The 17,117-nt window shown below is 41.2% G+C and overlaps 1 long non-coding RNA gene across 1 annotated transcript; it reads right to left on the bottom strand.

Annotated features, from left to right (window-relative positions):
• Positions 1 to 10,770: 10,770 nt before the first annotated feature.
• On the bottom strand, positions 10,771 to 11,994 carry LOC136933319 (uncharacterized). Its single transcript, XR_010874801.1, has 5 exons — positions 11,598 to 11,994; positions 11,409 to 11,471; positions 11,230 to 11,259; positions 10,933 to 11,123; positions 10,771 to 10,839 (listed from the first exon to the last, which is right to left on the bottom strand). It is a non-coding gene; the product is annotated as an uncharacterized lncRNA (long non-coding RNA).
• Positions 11,995 to 17,117: the final 5,123 nt, after the last annotated feature.

The following is a 17,117-nucleotide window of genomic DNA, read 5'->3' as shown; positions in this document are numbered from 1 at the left end:
TTAACCAGATTTTTATTCCATAGCCCCCTTCCCCTCTCCCTCAAAAAGCTTTTGCTTTTTGCCAGGTCATCTTTGTAAATAAGAATTAGTTCTTAAATTATTCTGCCTGGTTAAATAAAGTTTAAATAAAAAACTGTTCCAGAGGAATTTCCAGGCAATTTCAGCACTTCTCGGTTCGCATTTGAAATTGACCTAGTTTGCACCCCATGTTACATTTACATTTAGTCATTTAGCAGACGCTCTTATCCAGAGCGACTTACATTAAGTACAGGGACATTCTCCCAGAGGCAAGTAAGGTGAAGTGCCTTGCCCAAGGACACAACGTCAATTGGCACGGCCAGTAATCGAACCAACAACCTTATGATTAATAGCCCGACTCCCTAACCGACTCCCTAACCGCTCAGCCGTCTGACTCCCTCACTATATATATATTAGTGAGGACTACTCAATTCATTGGTTATTGGGTGTGCTTTGCCTTCGGCAAGGGCACAACCTTTGTTCACTCACATATATATTTATTATTATTTATTATTGTTTTCCTGTTTCTCTTTATTATTGTTGGAATGCTGCTTCAGCAATACCACTTTGACACACTTGCAAGATGATCCGCTGGTTAGATGTAGCATGATCTTATTTACTACCCACAATAGTTCAACTTTTTTTGCAGCAGCATTTTAATCAGTTAGCTCCAGGTCATCTCTAAAATACATTTCAGACCAATTTGAAACCTGAGCAAACGACTTTCTACAAAATTTTCAAATTCTTCTGAATTATTTCTCTTTTTGCATTGTTCTTCTCTTTTATGTAGTTTTATGCCTTCGTCCAGCTCCTGCCCCTTTCAAAAATACCTTTCGGGCGCTTTGAAGCTTCAGCTTATAACTTTCTACTAAATGTTCACTATTTTCAGCTTTTTTAGCATGGTCAGCTATCCCCATTCAGGTTTTCGGCATTCTCACTGCTGTTTCGCAGGAACAGCCTTTTCTAGTTAGTTATGCGATTACTCAATAAGCGCGTCTACATGATTCTTTTTATTAATCGTTGTATGCTCCACGGACAAAACTTGCACCATCATCCTTCAGCAACAAAGTGTCGCTGTGTCTTCCTGTATCGGCCCTACTGCTGTATGTTTCATTCAATCAACACATTGAATCCTACTAAGAAAGCCGAGTAAACGCACTCAATGCACACATCTGCTACTGCTATTACTATCCCAACTATAATTTCAGCTGTTAAGACTATAATATTCTTTTTATGACTAGCTAGCCTAGGCCTACTTCTTCTTCTGTTTAACAGTTCAGCTTTCAGCTTCTCCCGCATTGTATTTCAGCTCTTAGCGTTGTTAGATGATGCAGTTCAGTTTCCACACTGCCTCTTTTGTGTGACTCACACATTTTTGACATTCATTTCAGCTTGCGGGTATTTTCTCATTTCTGTATTTTCTGCAATTTAAGAAAAATAATTTCAGCATTCCAACGCATTTTCAGCAGGAAATGCCTTTATAGTTCCACTCCTTAGTTCTTCAGTAGGTTTTTTGGCCTTTAACCAGTCCTGCATACTTTCACCGATTCCTACAATTTTGGTATCAAAATGTTCAGCTCCTTCAGGAGATGTTGGCTAAGACTTATGATTATTCTCCCATTAAAAGTAATGGTAAATCCTTTCAAATCATTAAAAAGCTTCCTCCTCTTTCATCTCTCTTATTCAGCCAATTGACCTATCGCTAAGCCCCGCCCCCCTTAGTTACTGTTGCTAACTCGGACAAGCTATCGCAGCTGACTAGAGTTTTAGCAGTCAAAAGGGACTTCATTATGCAATGAATGGAGGGATACGTACATAATTTAAAAGTAGATATGGTGGATGACAAACTTAAATTGGAGGCGAGAATTTACAGATCTCAATGCAAGAGGGGAAGCTTCATCTCACGGTCATTCACGATATCCTGAATCGTCGATATCCAATGCTTGGCAATACCAGTATTGTTGATGCACCGCAGGGTTAGATTAGCTACATTAATTTACCTTCAGTTAATTGAACTAATCTGGATAGGCACTGAGATGTAAACCTACGTTTATTAGTTTATTTACTAGCATTACCCTGTCCCTGACAGGGCAGTGTCCTAACTTTCTAGCTAGTGAATAGCTAGCCAAACATTATACGTAGCTATAACGTTAACGTTAGCTAGTTTTAACCAGAGATAACTTGCTTTAGCCTAGCATAACATCAGTGGTGAAAGTAAGCCGGTACTGTCAATGCCAATAATGTGAGGACATCCTTGTTTATCTTCGTTACGTTGAGGTGTGGATAGGTAAATGTTCGTTTTTCTCTCTGCCTAGCTCGTTAGCTATCACAGCTGCGCCATCACTGTGGCAACCAAACAGACACATTTACATTTATTCATTTAGCAGACGCTTTTATCCAAAGCGACTTCCAAGAGAGAGCTTTACAAAGTGCATAGGTCACTGATCATAACAACAAGATAGCCAAAAAACATCGCGAGTAGCCAAAACATGAAGCACACATTGTGAACAACCAAAGTAAGTGCCAAAGGGAAGAACCATAAGAGCATGTAGTTAAACAAGTTACAATTAAACAACATGAACCGCTATAAGTGCAAGTGTACCTGTGGAAAACCTGTGTTGGTGTAAGGCTGCAGGAGAGACTTGAAGTAGACGGGTGCAGTCCCGTTCACTGCTCGGAAGGTCAATACCAGGGTCTTGAATCTGATACGGGCCATGATAGGTAGCCAGTGGAGAGAGATGAGGAGCGGGGTAACATGGGAGCGTCTGGGTAGATTGTAGACCAGGCGGGCCGCTGCGTTCTGAATCCTCTGAAGAGGGCGGGTTGCACATGCTGGGAGACCAGCGAGCAGCGAGTTGCAATAGTCCAACTTGGAGAGGACAAGTGCTTGGACTAGCAGCTGGGTGGAGTGCTCAGACAGGTAATTCCTGATCTTCCGGATGTTGTAGAGGGTGAATCTACACGACCGGGAGACCGCAGCAATGTGGGCCGTGAGGGAGAGCTCGTCGTCCATGGTAACCCCAAGGTTCCTGGCAGAGGATGAAGGGGTCAACGTCGCAGATCCCAGGGTGATTGAGAGATCGTAGGAGATGGAGGGTTTAGCCGGGATGATGAGAAGTTCTGTTTTGGCGAGGTTCAGCTGGAGGTGGTGCTCGGTCATCCAGGCGGAGATGTGTGTGAGGCAGGCCTCAATCCTAGCTGAGATCCCCGGATCGGTCGGGGGGAACGACAGGTACAGCTGCGTGTCGTCAGCGTATCAGTGGTAGGAGAAGCCATGGGAGGTGATGATTGGTCCAAGTGAGGTGGTGTACAGAGAGAAGAGGAGGGGTCCAAGGACGGAGCCCTGTGGGACACCAGTGGAGAGCTGGCGAGGTCCTGACAGTTTGCCTCCCCAGGAAACCTGGTAGGATCTTCCCGACAGGTAGGATGAGATCCACTGGAGTGCAGTGCCAGTGATGCCCATCTCAGAAAGTCTGGCGAGCAGGATCTGGTGGTTAACCGTATCAAACGCTGCAGAAATGTCCAGCAGAATGATGACGGATGACCTAGAAGCCGCTCTGGCAGACTGGATGGCAGTGGTGACTGAAAGGAGGGCAGTCTCTAAAAGTAGATATGGTGGACACGCACCATGAACGTTTTTGAAACTGCCAAAGGAGTTGTATTTCTGACCGCACAGACACATAAAGGATATCTATGGTTTCAGCAGAGTCTTGGACTGAAATATACGTAATTATGTGGGCAATGTAGAACAGCGGACAGATTCGATATTTGATCTTTTGTTAGTTATGGCCATTCTAGTGACGCTACTGTCATCATGGCTGCTAATAGAACGGCGAAACCAGGTCACTAGGGTGACCAGAAGCATGACCCTGAAAAGGAGGATACTTGGGTCCAAAAAGGAGGACAATCCCAAAAAGCGTTAGTATGAAATTAAGACAATAACTTTAGTCATTTTAGTAAGTCAACATTTGTAATTTGAGTACAAATCCAATACTTCAATACAAGTGCACTGCTTTTCTGTTGTCTTTGGTGAGACAAGTTTAGTCAAAAGATAAATAACAAAATAATTCCCCAAACTATTTCAATTGTAATAGAAATTAAAATATATAATTTGGTCATCTCAGCAGCGGTTGTTTTATCAGCCGCTGTTGTTGTGTTAGGAGCAAAAAATGATGTTAAGGAAGAGTGCCCGGCAGGACTAGCATTACCCTTGTGCCGTTGCGTAGCGCAAGCATGCCGCTCTAAAGCCCCTTTCCCCCTACTACTCACGTCTATATCAATGTGACAGAGCTTACAGAAGGCATGATATTGATCTTTGCTGCTCTTAGTGGCAAAGTGTAGTTCTGAACTCCACATATAATAATAGGTTTGAAGGGGGTCTTTCTTTTTTGCATCTGAAAGCCTACGCGAGTGGTAAATTGCAACGGTGGGCAGGAAGGGTAAAAAAGGAGGACAAAAGGGCGAAAAGGAGGACACGCAACAGCGGTCCGGACAAAGGGCTGGAAAACCGGACACATACGGTCTAATAACTATCATTCATTACCTAGCTACAAAGAAATGCTTCGTAACTGAAGAGTATTTACTTTTTATTGGCGATATTGACAACAGAGGTTAAGGAACTTGTCTTTAATCAAAAGATGGTCTCCGTTTTCAATTTGAAGCAGTAGATCTAGCTTATGTAGGAAATTTTCCATTGCATCCTCTCTCTAGCTTCACGCCTTCGGTTATTATTCAAGCCTACGGTGTTAATACAGTCTGTAAAAATACCACTTTGACACACTTGCAAGAAATGATCCGCTGGTTAGATGTAGGGAGTCAGGTGGCTGAGCGGTGAGGGAATCGGACTAGTAATCCGAAGGTTGCCAGTTCAATTCCCGGTCATGCCAACTGACGTTGTGTCCTTGGGCAAGGCACTTCACCCCACTTGCCTCGGGGGAATGTCCCTGTACTTACTGTAAGTCGCTCTGGATAAGAGCGTCTGCTAAATGACTAAATGTAAATGTAAATGTAGAAAAACTCACCAGGGACAATGACAACATTGGCAACCCTGCACTATGAATTATTATTTTGATGTCATCTTAAATTAAGTGTCTGAACAAGACTGGGTGTGCAGGCACACATGATTAGTTTCTCCTCCGTCTTGAACCTGAAACCTAGATTCTAGGTTAGAAATGTTGCCAGTCTGTTGCCAATGACCAACGGTTGCTACGTTTTCCCAGCAAGTTCAAGTCATTCCAGTGTTGTACTTTTACCTTCAAATTCGTTCAACCCAGACTTCAGCAACTGGTTTTCTGCTAAATTTTCCCATTTTCCTGCTGCTCATCTTTCTGAGTTTTTGCCCTTATTGTTTTGCATTTTTCTTTTCTTCTCTTTTCTTCTGTTTTATACCTTCGTCCAGCTCCAGCTCCTTTCAAAAATATACCTTTCAGGCGCTTCAGCTTATAACTTTCTACTAAATTTTCACAATTTTCCGCTTTTTTAGAATGGTCAGCTATCCCCATTCAGGTTTTCAGCATTTTCACTCCTGTTTCGCAGGAACAGCCGTTTCTAGTTGTGAGAATGCTGTTAATCATTCTCACTATTGTTTTCCTGTTTCTCTTTATTATTATTCCAACGTCTTAGTTCTTCCGTAGGTTTTTTGGCCTTTAACTAGTCCTGCATACTTTCACCGATTCCTACAATTTTTGTATCAAAACGTTAAGCTCCTTCAGGAGATGTTGGCTATGACTTTTGGTATTTCTCACTTTTATACTTTTTAAGACATTAAGGTTTTTGTGCAAATTATTCTTCCATTAAAAGTAATGGTAAATCCTTTCAAATCATTAAAAGCTTCCTCCTCTATCAAACGTAACTACTTCAGCATACTTTCAGCTAGAGACACCATTCAACCTTTAAAATGTTCACAAGACATTCAGCTATTCCCAAATGATTCAGCTTTTTCAAATATTCAGCCAATTCTGAATTATGACAGTTTGAAATACATTAAAATGTTTGCTCGTTCTTGATTTGCTTGCTGTTCTTTTTCTGATATTCAACTAAATTGTCAAACAAATTCCTCTAACGTTCATATAGTTTAACTTACAGAAACAAGTTATACCTTAAAATGTAGGACAAATGGTCCTCTTTCAGCCAATGTAACTACTAAAGAGCTCACATTGACAGATTTTCAGCTATGAGCCTTAAAGCGAGAGCAGCCTTTCAAATTCTCTCACTAACTTCAATGGAGAGGTGGGTAAAATCCGTCAGAGAAAGCCGAAGGAACAAGATTTTGAAACTGCCGATAGAGTCGTATTTCTGACTGCACAGACATATAAAGGACATCTCTGGTTACGGCAGAGTCTTGGGTCTCGGAAAATATCCTTATTTTTTGGACTGGGCGTATAGTTTTGCGTCTAGGTTAACTTGTTTGAGGTGTGGATTCTAGGTACATTTCTGTTATTCTATTCTATTTTTCACGTGACCTGCATAGGCTCTGTAGTGGTAGCTAGAGGAAACAAACGATTCGTTCATTTCCCGACTCGGTCTTTCTACGAGTCTTTGGATCATTTTTCACGTGACCTGCATAGGCTCTGTAATGGAGGAAACGAACGATTCGTTCATTTCCCGACTCGGTATTCCTACGAGTCTTTTTTCACGTGACCCGCATTGTATTTTTTAGTAGAGGAAACAGTTTCCTCATTCCCTTTCGTGTGGCCGCTGTTTTAGTAAGACGGGAATGATATTCGCTCCAGTCATCATACTGACTGGTTTTGTTATTTTCACTTTACATTTACACTTACAGTTTAGTGCAGTGTAATTGTTTGCCGTGATAATTAAATGCTAGTGTAATAATAAATGACCAAATCATACAACCTGTCATGATACATTATTTTAATGCAGCAATTTCTTTCAAAATAGTATCTGCTGGTGCACATGTCATGCACTAACCTACATGAGAATATGATACGTGTTTGCAGTGGACAGATAGCGCCCCCCCCTCCCCCCCCCCCCCCTCCCCCCCCCCCCTCCCCCCCACCCTTGAAATGAACGAATGACTCGAAAAAAGATTCGGTCATTTTACTGAACGAGATTCAAAGAACTGAATCAGTAAAATGATCCGAACTTCCCATCACTATCACCGTGGCAACCAAACAGACACACACCAGGAAAGCAGAAGGATGCCCATGGTTCCCGCCTTAATATCTTTGCCGTCCTATCACCGATTTTAATTCTGAAAACTGCTAGATATTCATGACAATTCAAGCTCAAAGCACATACCATTGATTATGTAAACTTTAAGATAAATGTACATGCCTTGTTTGGCCAATACGGTCGATCGTGGAAGAAAGTCAAACGTTTTTTAGTTATTTAGAGTATCCAGCCATAGCGCTAGCTACTTTTGGGGGAGAGGAATTCCAGTTTCCCCCATGTTTCCACTAATCACTAGAATGGTCATAACTTTTTATCAAAATATGATATTTCTAATCTGTCTTCTGTTCTACATTGCCCACAGATTTGTGGATATTCCATCTACTCAAAGTATTCCTCCATCTTGTAATTGAAGTGTTTAAAAATTAAGTTGTCTGATGAGGTATGGTGGATGGAGAAGATTTTTGTAAACAATGGCTGCCTGAAATCACCTTGATAAAGGATGATTTGCCTTAAGTAATAATATATTTATTCACATCGTAAAAAAAAACCTAGTTCTCTAATATGAACAGAGCAGGGCTATTGTGACACATACGTGCTTGTAAAATGAGTAATTTACAACTTGTAATGTGAAATTGTATTTCTCAATAAAACTTTGGCATGATCCCAGCTAACAAGGGACGTCCTGGGGACGTTCGGTGACGTTCCTATTTGGTCCCCTATAGGTTATACCGTGACGTTATTCAAGTTCCTAAAAGGTCACAATTTAGTCAGTTATAGACATGTATTTTTAAACTTTCAGGGGACGTTCCAGGAACGTCCCTGGTTGGTTATGATACTTCAGTGAAGAGATGGAAACTCCCAGATTATGCTGAACTGCCCCAGCCACTGAAGGATCAACTTGAGGAAGTCCACAAGACCATCAATGATCAAGAATTAACAGAGCTTCAAGAGAACCAGTTTCTCCTTTCAAGATTCCAGGGTATCAATAAGAACATCATGTTTTACACAGGATTTCCAAAGCAGTGTTTACAGCCCACTGCAGAAAAACTTTAGAGTCAGGCACAGTAAAAAGGGGATGATGACATTATAAGGCAAGGGTTTCGCATTCTTAAACTGGCAACACATTGACCAATTTTTCCCTTTTATTAATTGTTTGAAGCTGTACAAGACCTTACAGTGTGCTTCAATGTGTCAGTCAACTGTCAGCAGGGTCTGTATAACCTGGACAAACATACTATTTTTCATGTTGGGTTCACTTTCAATTTTGATTTCAAGAGAAACTATAAACTAACTTATGCTTCCTTGTTTCCAAAGTACTTTCCCACTTACACAGTTTTATTGGGCTCACTGTATGGAGGCCTAGCTCAAAAGTTATTAACATTGAAATACTGACATGTATTCTCACCACAAAGGTAATAAAGGTAATAGTCTGACAAAAGCTTTGTCATCAAGGACCGTCTATCTGAAATAAATGTTTCCCTTGTGATCACACTTTTTAGGCCTAAAATTTACATTTCAGCCCAGAAGAGGTGATAGACACAAACTGACGACTGTGTGTGTCCTCTTAAGTAACTTCCAAGGGCCCCTGTTCAAAAAGAACAGGTCTTTGTAGACAGTTTTGAAGTTTAAAATGGGAAATTACACAATTGTTACACAATTGCTTCCCCCCCTCCATGTTTTTACTTATGAATTTATATTGATTATAAATGTCACAAAACCTGTGAAAAATAAAGTTTTATTAAACAGACCTGTTTCATTAATATATTATGTTTTTCATTTACCTTTGTTGCATAAGGCAGGCTGTGCATGTTTTGATTTAATGTTCTTCCAGCTAAAAGTAGACACGCTCTTGGGCTGATACCTATGTCTTGGATGGAACATGCCAGGCTTGAGTTGGGGGGCCAGATGTGTACCCCATGTTAATATAGTGGGTGTTTATAGCAGTCCTATCAAGTGGTTGCACTGTCCCATGCCAGAGATGAAACGTTAGTTGCTTTGTTTTCGGGCTGTTCCTTAGATCCCAACCCTGGTCCTCAGGGCACCCTGTCCTGCATATTTTAGATTCCCTGAGGACCCTGGTCTTCAGGGCACCCTGTCCTGCCTGTTCTAGATGTTTCCCTGCCTCCCTTCCCAACACACCTGATTCAAATGAAAGGGTCGTTATCTAGCTCTGCAGAAGCCTGCTTATGACCATTCATTTGAATCAGGTGTGTTGGAGCAGGGAAACATCTATAACAGGCAGGGTGCCCTGAGGACCAGGGTTGGGAACCACTGCCATAGATGGTTTGTTGTCAAGTGAATGTCCTTATGTAAATAATAATCCAATAAAAAAGTTATGTAGTATCACTGAAACTAAACATCTGCGCTGGATTCAGCCTATCCAAGCACCAGCTGCGTCTCTCTAAATGTTCCATACTAGCCTATTCCAGGACATCTCTCGCGGACCTGCCTGGTTACTTGGTTGGGTCCCTGTCAACGCTCGTGAACCCTGTTGTTGAGTGAAGACGTCGTTGAGAGAGACAGCAAAACTTTTTGATCCCGCAACCTTCCTTTATATAATACCATTTGATAATCAATTTGTGTAAATATATCTAACTTAAGTTTTAGTGTTCATAGTATAGTTCTTTGTTATTGTGTTTTTAATTGTGTTTTTGTGTAGTTAGCTAGTTTAGACTGTAATTTAGCGCACTTTTGTGAAGGTGGGAAGGACAGACACCCGAAGGACAGAATTTGAGGTAAATATATTTTAATACAAACTTTAACTCTACTGTACCTGTATGTATGTAGAGCTATTTGTATGTTTATCCAACGTGAAATAGCTAGGGATATTAATAATATATAATTAATGTATATTAATTTCTGTCCAGTACTGGTACTACTACAGTAGCCCCAGCTAACACAGTTACGTTGCCCTCACGTTGCCGCAACGTCATTCGATGACCAAACATAAGTAGAATTGAGAAATATAGGTTACTTAATTAACGTTGCAGTTACGGACTGTCAACGTCACAAAACTACGTTGCTAGGAGGTCGCGGTTACAGACTGGCAACGTCGGAAAATAACGTTGCCACGACGTCGCGGTTAAGGACTGGCAACGTGATTTGGTGACGTTGCCGTTACCACATGGCGTCTTTCACTTCCGTTGCCGCAACAGAAGTTATATTGGGGCGGTTCATATGCAGACCTCATTTGCCCAAAATGCTACTTGTTCTTGTATAATAGGCTACATGGTAGCCAACTTTAGGAGGACTATGTTTGTGTGATGTGTAGCCTAACTCAAGCTAATCATAAATAAGGCAGCATTTCCATGTAACATTCAGTCATTTTATTTCAAACAAAGTACCAAACAGTGAATTAAAATCTTCTGCCAATCCCCGCTACAGGTCCTGTCTGTTGGCCCTGACAATGAAGCACAAAATAAGTTAGTGTTCTATCAACATACGTTGCACGTGTGAAAGGGGCTATACAAGTCATAAAAAATCACATCTAAAATAATATACATCATCAAAAAAATATTATGGGATTCTAGTTTTTTGTCACATAGCCATGTGAAAGGTTGGATATGGAAGCTGCAATCATGATTCATTCACCTGGCTTGTTTTGAATGGGCTGCCGGGGCGTGAGTGTCTCCGCTATGAGGAGCTCCACAGCCTTCTCTCCCAGTCCCGTCTTCCACTTCATCACAGCGTCTGCAATTAGAAGTCATGAACTTATTGTCAGCACCAATTTGAACGTTAAACGCTGCGTATAAGCCATAGTTCATGACATCTCCAAACACCTACCACTCTCTTTCGGAACTCCAGCACCTTAAGGCGCTCCTCAAGGTCTTGGAGTTCAGCCTGTGTTTGGGCCACCTGTAGGTCCATCACTGGCACCTCTTCAGTGTGTCTGCCCTGTAGTTGCCTGAATAGGAGAGCCTCTCGCTGGTTCTCCTCCAATGTCTCCATCTTCCGGAGCATAACCTGTAATGTGTCTGTAATTAAGGACAAGTAAAACAAGTTTACAAGAGTTTGCATGATTGGCATACACTGTGGTTCTTCTAGATTAGCTGTAACATTGATGTACATAACAAATGTTACCTTGAATGGTCTTTGCCCAAGATGGTACAGCTGAATGGGGTATACAAAGCATTAGTATGACAACATTTGTTGTTTTGACAAATATGTTTCCCCCCACGATCAGAACAACTTAGGTATGCCTTACAATGAGTTGGCAATGGTTTGAGTATTTTTTTTGAGTGTCTTATATTTGCACTTGCCTGGCTGCCAGCTGTTTTACTGGGCCCCCTATGGGTTCTCCTCCACCAGACCACAGTTGACACCTAGGGGTATGGCATGTGGTGATGCAAAAGTTTTAAGTCATGCTTTTGCTACAAAACATAGCCTTTAGGGTTGCCATGGCTCATACAATTATTGTCACAGTTATAAACGGTCATTCAATACTTTACCATAATTTCCAAGGGACACAGTGCTAGTGATGGTGGTAGGATCATCTGTACAGAAATGAAAGTGGAATGTAGTTTATGTACATAGTATTAGCATATTGATATTAAAGGAGTAGCACCGCACATATGTGATCGTTCGAAAGCAGGGCCCCACAGCGTAGCGTCGCACATGTGTGATTCTGAACATTCCAACCGACTATTTTCCGATAGACAAAAACTATATGACAAACGCTATAGTATGGCTTCAAAATTTACAATTAGTAGGCTAACAAGTAACACTAGCAAGTAGTAGCATTGGTACGAGTATTATGCTAGGTTGCTAGGTAACAGAAGCTAATTAAAGCTACCTAGCTTCCGTTTTGGAAAAATAACTCGTGGAAGCGTCGGAAATATTTAGAATTCACGCATCTAAAGGTTAAAACGAATAAACTTACCCAAAAAAAGATGTCATGTACAAATTGGAAGAATTAGTGACATGACACTTTTATAGACACCATTGCTGTGCATGCCATGACCGACTTTGATCAAAACGTGATCAGCCACGCGCTAGTTCCAGTCTTTGAAAATTCCGGGCTAAATAAACTATTTTGGGACAAGGTTTTCTAACAGTTCTGAACGTTTATTTTCACTGATTCTTTTGTGGGTGTTTTGTGAGACGCTAAACTTTGATAACATGTAGGCCTATGCATTTTCAGTATTTCAACATAACTTTCTGGAGGGTTTAACCTCTAGCTAGCGAAATCCTAACGTAAACAATGTGAATCTGATAGCACATAAACAGGCTAAATAGCCTCAATTTCAAACATATACGTAATAGCATGCCCCATCCAATTTCTGAAAATATGTTTATATATATACTCCTGTTAAATTTGCCTGAAAACGCCTAAACAGCATACCCAAAGTAAATTGAAAGCTGTTCTTGAACCATTTGGAGTACGTGCATGTAAATGATCTCTTTTGAAAGCTGACACTCTGAAGTTATTTCCCCTGTTGTCAGGACCCCTGTCAGTCCTACTGGTGTTGAGTAATAGAAGCTTGAACACAAGGAAAGTGAAAGTTTGTATTTCCGCCTAGATTTTGTTTTGAAAACAGAGGCCTGAAGAGGCCTAGAGATGGTAGGTATTAGCTGGAAGACTAAATTGGACCACAGGTTGAAGCCTTATCCAATTCAAATCAAAATTCAAACATAATACCACAATATATTCATATTTGACACATGTTTTTATAAGAGTACATCCAGGCGTTTTCAAAAAGGGCCTTTTGGAGACTCCAAAATGACCCTTTGTAACCAAGGTCAAATACTTAGGATAAAAAGGTATTATTTTTCTTAATTGTCATCTCTAATGAAAGGTGGTACTTAGAACTATCATATATAATAGCTAAATCCCTAATTAGTATTACTGAAACACAAAACCTGAAGCATGAACACATTGGAGTGCTTTATCTGATTCCCAGGATTGGCGCACAAAGAACACTGATTCTGTCAACCATATTGCGCAATCGACTTTTATTTTGAAGGCTCCACAGACACATACAAATGAGGTATTAGCATTTTCAGATAGCTGTCAGCTACAAGTCTAACGAGCTAATTTCAGAGCCCGTCGAAGCCAGTTCGAGGATGGCAGGACGCACAGACCTAGTTGGCTTTAGAGGGCTGTCAACGGGGCATGGAAGCTCCTATTGGGTCAAACAAGGTGTCAATCAAAGGGGGAGGGTTCAACGGACATTTTGATGCCTTCATATCGTAAATACTCCGTTGCTAACCGGAGAAAAGAACACTTATGTGAACAAGTTGTTTCTTCCATCGGCTAACTTGCATAATGAAACAAAGGATAATGGTTGTCCAACGTTGTCCACGGGTCTAAAAATAACGTAACCAGCCGACAAAGGTACGACGTCGTGGCAACGTTGTCCATGGGACCAACTGGCAACATTCCCTTTATAACGTTGCCACGACGTCATGTGTTAGCTGGGGTCGTATCGTCTTAATTTGTATACAGTAACAATGTTATTGATAGCACTAAATAGGAATGCCACACACTAGTGGTGTCGCCCCTTTAAGGATACAGAAAATACAAAACAGCTGAATTGGCTACTTTTGGACAGGTGAAGGCTACTGCTCTAGTCTAGCTCTACAGAAGCTACTTTTTGACAGCTAGAGCTACTGTACAACCAAGACGTTTAGAGAGAAAAGTATCAGAATGACAGTTGCTGTCATTGCCATTTGACGTCATTGTTGTCCTGGTTACGGACTCAGACGCGCAAGATCTCTTAGTTAAGGCCGAAGTATACTTGTCCGACTCCGTTACGGACAGACGCACGCACGGAGTCGGACGGATTGGTTGAATTTATAGTACTCCGAAGGCTGTGGGTGCTGAAAACAATTTACTGCCAGAAAAGCAGTTGGCGCTGCACTGCGATGCTAACTAGGTTATCGAAAAGTTATAGCAAATGTACAAATTAGCCGTTTCATCAATAAAATAACCACATTTTCAGCAACTACACTGCCCATTTCTCATCACATTTTAATTAAGATGCTGATTTACATGTACTGTTTAGCTGAAATATGAATTGTAAAAACTTACAACAATGGCGGTCAAAGGATTTTGTTCTCTTGTTGGTCACGGCAACCCCCTGACGCAAGCGGTTCTTAATACGGACCAATCACAGCCAAGGGGTATCCGTAAAATGACGGACTGACGGACAGATAGTCAAGAAAATCAGGAGGTGCACGTAGAGCTCTCCGAGGGGCTCGGAGAGGGCACGGAGAGGGCGTTCCTTGACGGAGAGGGCGTTCCCTGTCTCCGTCTCCGTAAAAACGCAGAAGTATAAATCCTCCTTTACTGTTGCTACGTCGTACAAATGGAGTGGAGCCGAGTGGAGAGCAGTCGTTACGAGTTAGCTAGTTGCTCCTATTGTAATGCTGCCTGTAATAAAGATGTAATGGCATTTTTGTGATGAAAAGTGCACTGATATAATGTACGTTAGCCAACGTTAGTAGCTAATGAAGGATTCAAAATCTTTGTGTCTATTCCAATAAGTAATGATGGTATTCTATGACACAAATCTGTGTTCTAGAAAGAGTGGTCTGGAGTCGCAGAGGTCCGATAATATCAGCTTTAATGCAGCAGTTGGAAATCAACAAGTACAGAGCTCTGGGGCTGTCTACGTTTCCCTACCCGCAACAGAGTTTGGGCTGGTTCACGAAGTCCAACTGGCTATCTGTCCCTCCCCAGCATATATTTATACAGTGCAATTGAAACACAAGTATTAAAAAAGGGTTGAGCTTGTTCTCTCGTGCATCAGGGAGTTGTTCTTGCCTACGTGTCCCACCTGCTCGGGTGCCGTCTCCACCCGGTTTCAAGGTTGTTTCTGAAAATGAAGAGATAGAGACACAAAGAACAGCCTGCTTCCCACACCCAGTGTGAGACCCAATGTTTAAGCCTGAGCACCCTTCTAAGTTCATAACTTTAATAAGCACAATGCATAACTTTAATAAGCACAATATATTCTTTAATCCCTCTTTTGATCTCTGAAAACACCAGAGATCAATCAACATAGCCCGGACCAACCACCGCCTCCTCGTCCTGGTCAGCCAGCCCCAGCAACGGCATTTGGAACCCCTTCGTCGGGTTCTCCTCAGCCGAGACAATGATCCTGTTACAAAGGGACCTGATACATGGGATACAGCAACAGTCATGTTGATATTGATATAGCACACTCTTAAGTAAAATAGCGGAAACCTTCTTAGTCCAGTACAATTCTAGTGTGGTCAAGCAGTATCACTCTTGGCCTAGTCGTAACCCTCTTTTCCGGACTCTCACATTCGTAGCAATAACAAAAGGTTCACTGGCCCTTCTCCACCAACTCCTGCAACGTACAACTGGATTCTGGAGCAGCACAACACATGCTCCAGTGGTACCACGTACTTCCTTTCCCCAGCACCCTTAGGGCGTGCAAGGTTCTCTCGATGACCTTGAATGGTCCTGTCCATAAATGTACAACAGGCTTTCCCGAACATCTGATGATGTATTGGGGCAGGTGGGACAGGGTCTTCAAGGGGAAGGGGTAGATCATCCAGTGAGAAAGGGGGGGGGGACATGGTCTCCAGGGGAATGGGGCCTTAGAACAGGGGTTAGGTAGTCAGACCCGCCAGTCTGACTCATCCTGAAGCAGAAAAGAGTTACAGTCCCAGCATCACCTTATCTCCCATGATCAAGCAGTAACTGAGTCAAATGAGATGCGAACAGTCGAACACCAATGATTAAACACAGATATTGAAATCAAGAAATCAATCAATCAATTGAAATTAAGGATTTAAAGTGGATATTTTTTAAGTTCAAATAAATCCCTCCTTTCACACCCTTTTAGGGTGTGACAACAAACACAAATTTAAAAATATTACTGATTACACAATGTTGGCATACAAATCAACAATAATGATGAGACTATGCAGCGTTATGGCCAAGTGGTGAGGACACACTGGACACAGTGGGAAAACCCTAATGATGTTATAGGGGAAAACCCACCGTCACTCCACAGAGTGGACATTCGACATCCATGTATCCACGGCAGACCTGGACATGCTCACAGGCCGCCTTTACCACATACAACTTTAGCCAAGCTTTTAGAATTGTAATAAAATAAAATAAATTCGAAACAAATAGAAAAACCAGAAATAAGACAGGATATTTTAAAGTTTTCATAAGATCCCTCCTTTCATTGATAACTTTAATCAATACCCAATCTCCTCGTTTGACTCCTCCACTCTTTGGTTTACTGCTTCACCTGGAACAGAATTTAGCAGAAGACATCTCTTTTCTCCTGAGCATTAGGTTTAAGTTGTGGAATTATGATCTTCCATAATTCAATTCAAATGTTGTTAATGCATCTGGTACAGGACTGGGAAAGATTTCAATACACTGTAAACATATCTATAATTACCAGGCAGTATTGACCCTTCAGTTTTCTTATTGTTGAGCACACACATGTAACAGCATCTAATAAGACCATACATCATCATTTGATATTCAACTCCTATTAGTCATGCCTAGAAATGACAATATGTTTCTTTGTTCCCTTCTTTAGAAAATCAACTGTTAGTCTAATTTATTTCACTCCAAAAAATCTTTTCTGTCTTTTAAAACAGTTAAGTTTAAGACCAATATTGTTTTAGATTCTCTATTTTACCAAATCACAGCTCTTTTTATCAAAGATATGATCAAAGCAATTTTCATTATGCCAAACCAGAATCCGTATGCTTCTTAAATGAAATATAAACCAAATAATGTGCTTAATGTAGCTATTAACCAAACATTTTTCCCAACTATATTTTCTATAAAGGTCAGATAGGTAGAACTTCATAACTCGTTTTGCTGCAGTTCAAAACGAGCCAATTAGCTCAAACCATCATAACCACAATTTATCAGACTTGATGAGTCTTCCCAAATTATTTCAGAACTGAATGTTATAATAACCCTCTTCATAATACAACATTATCACAGCCTAACTGTTTATCCCAAA

This window comes from Osmerus mordax, chromosome 2 (assembly GCF_038355195.1).
Source record: "Osmerus mordax isolate fOsmMor3 chromosome 2, fOsmMor3.pri, whole genome shotgun sequence".
In the NCBI taxonomy this organism is placed as follows: Eukaryota; Metazoa; Chordata; class Actinopteri; order Osmeriformes; family Osmeridae; genus Osmerus; species Osmerus mordax.
Note: the sequence above shows the minus strand (reverse complement) of the source record. Positions and strands in the feature narration are given on the sequence as shown.